The following is an 11,362-nucleotide window of genomic DNA, read 5'->3' on the forward strand; positions in this document are numbered from 1 at the left end:
TGGGTTATCATTCTTTTTCTCAGAACTATTTTTTCCTGGTACCTAGGTGGTTTATTCCTTTCTCAATCTTTTAACATTATAGTCTACATCATGCAGAAGTATGATCACCATAAAGAGGGGCTAGATTTCTTTGAAGAGTATTGGACATCATTGATGCATATTAAGCAGGCCAGTAACATTAATAAGATTTGTATTTAAATAAATCATTCTGTTTGTTACAAGGAACATTGAAGATAGACAAACATAGAAGCTAGGGAACTTGCACTGGAACTATTATAATCCTTCCAGGTGAGACTTATGCTGTGACTTAGATTATGAGGGGTTGAAAAATCAAAGGGATAGCTTAAAATTTATACTCTAAATGACTTATAAATCATACTCGAAATTTGTACTTAAATATACCATTTATACTCTCAACAGGGCCAACTGTGTTCACAAATAGGCTACATGTAAGAGATTGAGAAGTAAAAGAATTAAAGAAAAGAAAGTTTAAGTTGTTAGGATGGTGGAAGAGTAATACATAACTGTGCAGAATGGATTAAAACGTTCCTAACACTGTCATTGTTATTACTGTCCCAATGCCATAACCTTGTGTGTGACAGGTTGTATGCTAGGAACTGATGATGTAAAGATGACTGAGATGTTTACCAGCCCCTGATGGGGTCGTAGGATTATCCTTTGTTTGCTGAGCAAGGCGTTTGTATGCCAAAGGAGCCATGCCAGAGCCTTTGGCATTCATGAATAGCATATCCAACCATAGCAAAGCTAAGTTGCTGATCAACCAGTTGAAGAAGTTTGGCAGCATCTCCCTATCAAGGAAGACACCAAAGTCTGGCTGCATGCTCAGACAACATTCTGGCTGGATGTAATGGGTCCTATAATCTAGAGCTCAGAAGGCTAAGATAGGAGGATCAAAAATTTAAGACCAAACAGAGGTATGTAGTTTGATATCATGTCAGAGAAAACAAACACAAACAACAAAATGAACAAGCTCTGACAAAATAACAAAAACAAATAAATGTAATAAACCAAGATTAAGCCAAACCACTCAAACCCCCTAAATAAAAGAAAAAAAGGCAATGTCGTATTTATTGTAGGAGAACCAGGTTCTCTGCTTTGTAAATGATATTTAGCCCATGAAAACGCTAAATCTCTTATTTGTATATGATAAGTATTTTTAGAAAATAAAAAGCAGTCAACTGTTAGTAGAAAATATACTAATACAATAGTCTATAATGTATACTGAATACACTAACCTAAATATGTGTATATATTTCTATTTATTAGTAGAGCATATACATACATACATGTATCAGTAAATTTAGCAATTACCAATAAAACAAAGTTAATAATTACTGGCAAAGCTAAGTGGGTATATATGTATATATACACATATATTTACATACTCATACACACCATATATAAACATACATACATACATACATACATACATACATACATACATACATATATATTCCATATTAACTCTCTTATGTGCAAGGTTTATTTGTGCATATAAATCCCCAGAAGATATTTGTGCTTTTCAGCCCAAGAGTAAATCACTCTTGTAGACTTTGGGAAGCAATACAGTACAAACACTAAACACAAATCTTAGGAATCTGGTTGGGATAGATTCATGGAAAACTTCTGTGATAAAATTAAAAGGCCTGGAAAAACATTAGAACAATTCAAGGAAGAATGCTAAACTGTTCAGATTTTTTAATAAGGAAACTTTATGATGTTGATTGATGTAGAAAGAGGACATTGTAGTGTCAATATCCCTGGAACAGCCAGAAACTGAAGGCCGCTCTTCTGAAGAACGTAGGAATGGAAATAGACACTCATTTGGATACCTCTGGAAATTCAAATTGAAATGTCAAGACATATGAATCATTGTGCTTTAAAAATACAGTAGTACAAAATATTTTATACCCACGTCTCATAAGGTGTTTGTACATACTTGTGATATGTTAAGTAATTGAATAAATGAAGAAAAATAAACATTGTCATATTCACATTTCACTCCATTTAAGGCAGTCTGGAAAATAAAGTAGATTTGAGTACTGAAAGCAGGTTTTTGTGTGTGTGAGTACTGGTCCTGGGTTGAAACTCAGGGCCAGGGCACATCCCTGAGAGTTTTTTCTCAAGGGTAGTACTCTACAATATAAGCCACAGCTCCAATTCCAGTTTTTTGGTGGATGATTGGAGATAAGGGTCTCACAAACTTTTCTGCCTGAACTGGCTTCAAATCACTATCCTTAGATCTCAGTTTCCTGAGTAGGTTAAGATTACAGGTGTGTGCCTGGCTTTATAATAGGTTTATAATAATCATACAGTTATCTTTTTTCCCTACTGTCCCACATGGAAATATTAACTGGCACTGCCTAGATGGTTCTAAGAGTCCATGATTAAGCTGATTATTTTGGTCAATGTAATGGCCAGGTGGACTGTTGAGAATGGAAAGAATTTCCATACTTGATACTATCTTAACACTGTGCTAAATAAATAGAAAACTATCAGAGCATTTTTCATGGGCTAACATTATGGAAATCTATTTTGAACATCATATTAAGTTTTTGGCAGTTAAACTTTTTTATTTTAGATAGACAGCTCTGAGTTTTTCATCTATATGTTTAGCAAAGTAGATAGTGAATGGCAAAAAGGGTTTTTATCACGTGCCACATAGGTTGTCTTATCAAAGTCAGCAAAAAGAGTGTTTTTTTAAATAAGTTTTTTATTATGAAAATACTGTACAGAGGGGTTACAGTTACATGAGCAAGGTAATGAGTACATTTCTTATCAAGCATTGTTGCCTCCTCCTTTGTTTTTCCCCTACCATCCCTTCCCCACCACCTCCACAACTACCCCCACCCCTGCCCCACCAAAGTTGTAAAGTTCATTTTCGACATACTGTCTTGTACATCTCATTGTTACAATGGGTCAACCTGTATCCCTATTTAAACATTTTGTTTTTTCCCTTCCTCTCCCCAAATTAAAAAGGTGTATATAGAAGATGCAAGGCACCGACATCAAATACAGTGAAAACAGGGGTTATATCATGGGAGAGGAACATATAAAGAAACAAAAAAAATTAACATGGTACATTATAAATACATTAGAAACAATAGCAAGCAAGAAAAAAATATTTGTGTCCCTATCCTGGGGTTTATTTCACTTAACATCATCTTATATGGTCATATGTACATAGCTTTTGCCTTTTCTGCTTGTCCTACACATGTACTAGTCATTGCAAATAAGGGAAACCATGGGGCCTATGTTTCTTTGGGCCTGGCTTACTTCACTTAATATAATTTTTTTCCAAGTCTTTCCATTTCCTAACAAATGGAGTGATGTCATTCTTTCTGACGGAGGCATAGAATTCCATTGTACATATGTACACCACATTTTCTTGATCCATTCATCTACTGAGGGGCATCTGGGTGGATTCCGTATCTTAGCTATGGTAAATAATGCTGTGATAAACATAGTTGTGCTGGTAGCCTTAGTATGGTCTTGTTTGTGATCATTTGGGTAAATGCCCAAAAGTGGGATTGCTGGGTTATAGGGGAGCTCTATGTGGAGTTTTTTGAGGAACCTCCATACTGCTTTCCAAAGTGGTTGAACAAGTTTACATTCCCACCAACAATGCAGTAGGGTTCTATTGGGACTTTTTGGTGGTTCCATTCAAATTAGGATTATTTTTTAGTTTTGTAAAAAATAATATTACGTATTAAATCTGTAGGTCACTTTGAGTGAGCATGGGAATTACAAAAATCTTTTGGTTAGTGGTGGTACTGAGGCTTGAATTCAGGGCCTCTATGTTCTTGCTTGACTTTTTGCTCAAGGCTGGTGTTCTACCACTTGAGCCACCACTGCACTTCTAGCCTTTTGCTGGTTAATTTGAAACGAGAATCCTATGTAATTTTCTGCTTGGACTTTCTTTGAATCTCAATCCTGAGTAATTAGAATTATAGGCACAAGCCACCAGCACTTGATTAGTAAAATAATCTTAATTATATTAATTCTTCAGACCCATGAACATCTTTACATTTTTTATTGTCCTCTTCAATTTTTATATCAATAATTTTTTTCATAGAGTGCATTCATATTTTAATTAAATTTATTCCTATGTATTTGTGTAGCTATTGAAAGTAGAATTAGAATGGGAACACACATTTGAGTTGGCCACATGATGATGCAGAGATGATTTACCACACTGCCGGACAGTCCAAGCCACCACTCAAAACCACAAGTATTAATATTACAGTTTCTCATCATGACTGAACTCTAATCCTACACTTAACAGTCTTAACATATGACCCTCGATAAGCAAATTTAACAGAATATCAGATCATCAACTGCTACTCAACCAAGAACACAAGAGAGCAACAGAGTCACTCACAAAACATTACATTGGAAAAAAAAAACAACATTACATTGGAAATACACTTTACAACTTGGCGGGGAGAGGAGTGGGGGGGGGCCGAGGGGTGTAGGGTGAGGGGAGGGGAGTATGCAGGGAGGGAAAGTGGGAGAAAATGAGGGAGGGGGTAACAATGGTTGACTCATTATCCTATTTATATAACTGTAATCCTTCTGTTCATCACCTTTACAATAAAATAAAATTTAAAAAATAATATGCCTTAGGGTTGGAGTTGTATGAATTAAATTTGACTGATAACCTTTGACTTTCCTATATCTTCTCTAGGCTTGGAGAATTAGATTATATTAATAAATTGAGTATATATACAAGTTTATTATATTTTCTATTTTATGGATTAAATCCATACTGACTAAATGAATGAACAAACAAATCAATAAATGAAGGAAGGAAGAAGGCCTTGCCTATGCTAGGAGAATGATTTACACCTGACCTATAACCCCTGTCCTTTTATTGAATAAGCTTTCTAAGTCTTTGGTAGTCTCTCATCCTACTCAAACTCCTATAACTGGGTTATTTCATTTTTTAATGCTGTCTCAAATTTCTCACATGGTCTTTTTCAAAACCATTTGTCATTCTTTTAGTTTTCTTCCAACATATTTCCTTCCTTCCTTCCTTCCTTCCTTCCTTCCTTCCTTCCTTCCTTCCTTCCTTCCTTCCTTCCTTCCTTCCTTCCTTTTTCTTTCTTTCTCTCTTTCTTTCTGTTTTTATTTCCTTTCTGTTCTTTTTTTCTTTCTGCTGGCAGTAGAGGGGTTTGAACTCAGAGCCTTTTGCATGCTTGACTTGCTTGGCTGAGGCTAAGTCAACTGGATCTGTGCCTCTAGCCTTGTTTTCAGATGGTTATCTTGGAGATGGAGTCTATTCAGCTTTTCTGTCTGAGGGGGCTTTGAACTAAAAACCTTCATGTCTTAATTTTTTGACTAGGCAGTATTGCAGGAATGGGCTTCCAGTGTCAGGCACTTCTGACTGTATTTTCAAGAAGCTCATCTTTGAGTCCCGTTAGCCTTATTCTGTTTGATCTATTCTACTATTAGTGCCTTGAATCTTATTTTTAATTTTGTTTAGTATACTTTCAGCTCAAGGATTTCTTTTTGATCTAAAAGAACTATTTTAATCTTTCTTTTAGTTTTTTTCTGTACAGTCCTGAATTATTTCTCTGTGCTTCCTTAAAGTTTTTTGAGTTTTCCTTAGATCTTTTTGTTTGTTTATTTTTAAATTTGTTTTGAGAAAAGGTCTTTTTGTGTAGCAAAGGATAGCCTTGGCTTTGTGATCTTCTTGCCTGCTCTTTTCAAGTGCTAGGATTACAGGAATGTCCTACCATGCCCAATTAAAATAGCTCTTTTGAATTCTCTGAGAGTTACATATCTGTTGTTATTGTCTCAGTTTCTGGTCTCTTATTTTATCTGTTTCATGAGGTCATGGTTCCTTCATCCTAACCCTAACTTGTTGGTATGTGAAGTTGTTTACGCATTGAAGAATTAGGCATGTGTTCTTGCCTTCATGATTTGGCTTTTTTTTTTTTTAAATTCTAGAAATGGTGAGCAGATTATTTTCTCCAAGTCTATGGTTATGTTTGTCGTTTTAGTTATAGACAGTGCCTTAAGAAAGTTTGCCACGTGTTTGCAGATGTTGTTAGTGTTTCTACACGGGAGGAAGTATTAAACGGATTGTCTCAAATCTGCAGTTGGGCAAAATAAACTCAGGGAGTGCCTAACGGGATAGCTTATACCTGCTTCAAATCGCCCCCTAAGGACAGTGTAGCCTAGATGCGTCATCTACATTTGTGTTGAGATACCACTGCAGACTCTGGGCCTCATTGGAAAGACCAGCCTAAGGTTCCTATGGTGTGATTTGGCAACTAACTCCCGTTCCTTCCCTCAAGTAGACAGTCTCTGCTGTTACTCCTTGGTGTGGGAGAAGGATGGTGGGAGGAGTCTCGTGGTTGCAGAGACATGTGCAGTCTTGGGTATGTGTCCTAGATCCATTCTACTACTGGAAAGAACATTTGACCTTACCACTGGGGCACAAGCCTGGTAGCCGGGAAGGTCCAAAGGCCTTGTCCAGGAGCAGTGTGCATATGTTCCAGTCCAACATATTTGATTATAGATTTATAGGTACATCCTATCAATCACAAATAAAGGAAATTATGCAACCTTTGTTTCTCTGGGTCTGACTTACTTTACTTAATATATTTTTTCCAAATCTTTTCATTCCCTTATGAATGATGCAATATCATTCTTATTAATAGATGAGCAAAATACAATATTTTCTTCATCAGTTTGTCCATTGGGGGCATCTGGGTTGTTCCATATCTTGGCTATGGTGAATAATGCTGCAACGAACATGACTGTGCTGATAATTTATTGTAAACTTGCTTGTGTTCTATTGGATAAGTGCCCAGGAGTGGGATTGCTGTATCATAGGTTATTCTACATTTTGTTTTTGGAGGACCATCCATACTCCTTTCCAGAGTAGTTGAACAAAACAATAATCCCACCAACAGTGTGCTACAGTTTAGTTCCCCTTTGGCTACATCCTTGCAGGCATTTGTCATTGTTTGCTTCTTGATAATGGCCATTCTAACGGGGGTGAGGTGGAATCTCAGTGTTGTTTTGATTTGCATTTTGTTTATGAGCAGTTCTATTATGATGTTAACATCAGGTACTGACAGCTCTCAAGTGGTTTCCTTAGCCCTCTTGAAGATGATCTAGTGCATTAATAACTGTTTAAATTGATAATGGTAGAATCTTCCTTAGCTGCTTACTGGCTTTGCCCTTGTAATTAGTGTGAACTTTTACTTTTTCTCTTTTGCCATTGATAAACTGTTTTACTTAAAAGTGAAAAGAACATTTAATTGCTTTCAGTTCAAATGAACTCCCATTACACAGACTATTTTTCAAATGGAGACTTTTAATTTCTTCCCTTTTTAAATAGGAAGAGTGATAGTGAAGTTCTAATATTTACTTGGAATCTCATACTGAGTCAATGTTGAATAGTTTAACATTCATTTCTTCCCTATAGGACCATATATGGTGAGATTTCTGTCCACACATATGTCTACTTGTAACTGATGTATGGTTCCTCTTAAAGCTTTGGACTTTAGCTTCCTTTCCTGCTTTACATTATGTCTTTTGCCTTTCCTGGACCTTAGAATTAAGCTGTCAGGTAGCTAGCATTAAAATTTCATATTAAAATTTTTCTGGAAGATAGTTATAGAATCTAGGTTCCAGTTTACTTAAAGTTACCTCAAGCCGCATAAAAAATGCTAAGAATTAATTTTTAGAATGTCAAATCATGAAATCTGTCTTTTAAGGCTTGCAGAAAATGAGTATTGTTAGGACCAAGCAGTAGCACATTTACAGTAAACAGTAGTTAAAATCTTTTTCTCAGTCATTACTTGGTTTTACAAACAGAATGAATTTGAGCCAGGCTGATTAACACAGGGCCAGTTTCAGCCTACTCTGCACACGATGCATACATGTATACTCACATGAGTGTAACGTCTGGGTTTAGACATAGGACTATTAAGAGAAACAAAAAGGCTATAGTCTATAGTTTTCCCCATGGTTTTAGAATGAAATGTTTTTAATGACTGATATATAGAATTCAGATTTTTCTTTAAACAAATATGCAATATAATAATTTCAAAACTTATCCAGACTACTATTTTGAAACTTTGCTTTTCCTTTTCCAATACAACTAAATAGAGTTTTCTGTTTAATCACATTCTTATTGAACACTAAAGGAAAGACTTCTTAAAAGAAACATTAGTTATGTTTAAAAGCTGTTATTTTCTGAGGGAGAAAGACTCTAACTGTGTCTATATATAGCAGCATTATTTACTTTTAGATAAATTCTCATCCTCTTCAATTCAATACTTCTACAAGCACTATTTGTTTTGCATTATTAATAAGTATATTTACGAATAGAGGTTTCTCATAGGAAACTTTTCCTGATTAACTTTCATTACTCTGAAAAGCACTGCTTTTTCATGCAAATAGCTTTAGAAAACCATGTTGCGTGATGACTACTTTAGGAACAGTATATTTAAGTAGTGTGTGTTTTAGTTGATAATATAATCGATTATTGCTGTTGACCAAAGTTGCAAAATATATCTGCTGTGCATTTGCTTTCTATGGGAAATGTATTTTCTCCTTCTAAAAACCCTTTGAGGCAGGCAGAAATGAAATTCAAGGCATTTCAAATCCCCAAAGTATGTATTATGGCCCATAAGAATAGATTCTTGGATTCTGGCCACAGAACCAGATTAGGGTTCTGAGGTCTCTGTTCTTCAAAGCCTCAGTATTTTAACTATAGCCCAGGGGAATACAGGCCACTGAGAGGGAGAGGCTGTGTGGCTTCTATGTGTGTGAGGGGACAGGGTACTTGAGTAGGCAACTATTAATCCATTGGCACAAAGACCTTTCAGTATGTTAAAAACCCGATCTTCCATATTGACTTCTGTTGAACTATACAGCACTAGAGGTAGTACTTCATTATACTCCAAACTATAATTAGCAAAATCTAGGCACAGAGAAATCATACAATTTGCCAATGTACAATAAAGTTTTATAGAGAGAAATAGTCTACTTGAATGGTGCAAAGATTGAGTGGAAAGGAGACTCATAAACTTTTAAATAGCCAGATGGCTGTTCTTTTGTCTATTCCAGATGACATTATAAGTAGTCTACTTGTTGAAGTGGCTTTTCATGAACTATGAGTTGCAATGGGACCTCTCTGGAGACTATGTACACATATATAATGTGTCTATATATTATAATGTATATATCAATTATATATGACATATTATATGATATATTATATATGCATATGTACATTATAATGTATATAGACACATTATATATGTATATACTTGTATATCTATACATATGTGTATATACATATGTAAGTATATATGCACATTATATACATATATGTTATATATGTATGGATATATATTTACCAAAGTATAAAAGGTTAGTTATTTATGTATTTAGTATGTCTTAAAAGGAATCAAGAAAAGATTGTAAAAGTAGTTAATAAAATTTTAATGTAAGAAGTGTTAATAAATGTTGATAGAATAAATGAGACATGTCTTGTGTCAGTTTCATGATCTTTGAAATAAATGAAACATATTTCACAAGAATAAATAATCCCAATATTGATTCTATCTATCTGTGAACATGAAAGATCTTTCTATTTTCTCATGTCTTCTTTGATTTCTTTCTTCCGATTTTTATAGTCTTTACTTTTAGGTCTTTGGTTAGGTTTATTCCTAGGTGAGGCTATTGCAATTGCAGTTGTTTTCCTGATTTCCCTTTCAACTTATACATTGTTGGCATACAGAAAAGCTACTGATTTTTGTGGGATAATTTTGTATCCTGCTACTTTGTCCAAATGGTTGATCACTTCTAGAAGCTTGGGGATGGAGTCTTTTGTGTCCTTTAGTTATAAGATCATGTCATCTGAAAATAGGGATAATTTGACTCTTTTTTCCCTATGGAAATCCCTTTTACGTTTTTTTCTTGCCTTATTGCTCTGGCTAGGAATTCAAGAACCATGTTGAAGTGGAGGGTTGAGAGTGAACATCCTTGTCTTGTTCCTGATTTTGGGGGAAATGGTTTTAGTTTTTCACCTTTCAGTATGATGTTGGCTGTTGGTCTGTCATATACAGCCTTTATTATTCTAAGGAAAGTTCCTTCTATTCCTAGCTTCTCCAAAGCTTTTAACATGAATGGATGTAGTATTTTGTTAAAGGCTTTTTTTTGCATCTATTCAGATAATCATGTGGTTCTTATCTTTGGCTCTGTGGTGAATTACATTTTTTGATTTATATATGTTAAGGTAGCCTTGCAGCTGTGGGATGAAACCTACTTGATCATAATGTATGATTTTTGAAAATTAGTTTCTGGATTCTGCTGACTAGTATTTTATTGAAGATTTTTGCATTGTGTTCATCAGAGAAATTGGTCTATAATTTTCTCTTTTTTTGTTGTATAGTTACCTGGTTCTGGGATGAGTATATCTTCATAGAATGGGTTTGGAATTGCTCTTTCTTTTTCTGTTTCATGGACAATTGTGAGAAGTATTTGAGAAGTATTGGTGTTAGTTCATATTTAATAGTCTTACAGAATTCAGGCATGAATCCATAGGGATCTGGGCTTTTTTTTGTTGGAAGACTTCTGATTACTTCCTTAATCTTGTTTCATGTTATGTGCCTGTGGTAACTGGTTTATATCTTCTTGGTTCAGCTTATGCAGTTTGTCTCTAGAAATTTGTCCATTTCTACTAGGTTTTCCATTTTATTCGAGTATAGGTTTTGAAAGTAATCATTTATGTTTGTGTGGATTTCATGGATGTTTGTTGTAATATTTCCTTTCACATCTCTGGTTTTGTTGTTTTGAATCTCTTCTCTTCTTCATCAATCTGTCAATGGTCATACTGACAAAAATTATGTACAAATTCAGTACAATCCCCATCAAAATCCCAATGATGTTCTTTACTGAGCTAGAGAAAGCAATCCAAAAGTTCATGTGGAATAACAAAAGACCTAGAATAGCCAAAGCAATTCTAGGCACAAAAAATAATGTGTGTAGTATTACAAAACCAGACCTCAAACTCTACTACAGAGCTGTAATAGCAAAAGAACTTGGTATTGGCACAAAAATAGATGCAAAGATCAACAGAACAGATTAGAAGAACCAGAGATAAAACCATACAATTACAGTTATCTGATATTTGATAAGGGAACCATAGATACACCGTGGGAAAAAATAGTCTCTGCAACAAAAACTGGGAATCCATATGCAGAAAACTAAAAGTGGATCCCTGTTTGCCATCATGCATTCATATCAATTCAAAGTGGATCGAAAACATCAACATCAGACAAAACTTTGAAACTATTGCAAGAAAGAGTAAGAG

The sequence above is a fragment of the Dipodomys merriami genome, unplaced genomic scaffold, assembly GCF_024711535.1.
Source record: "Dipodomys merriami isolate MVZ:Mamm:240054 unplaced genomic scaffold, mDipMer1.0.p SCAF_7, whole genome shotgun sequence".
NCBI classification, from domain to species: domain Eukaryota; kingdom Metazoa; phylum Chordata; class Mammalia; order Rodentia; family Heteromyidae; genus Dipodomys; species Dipodomys merriami.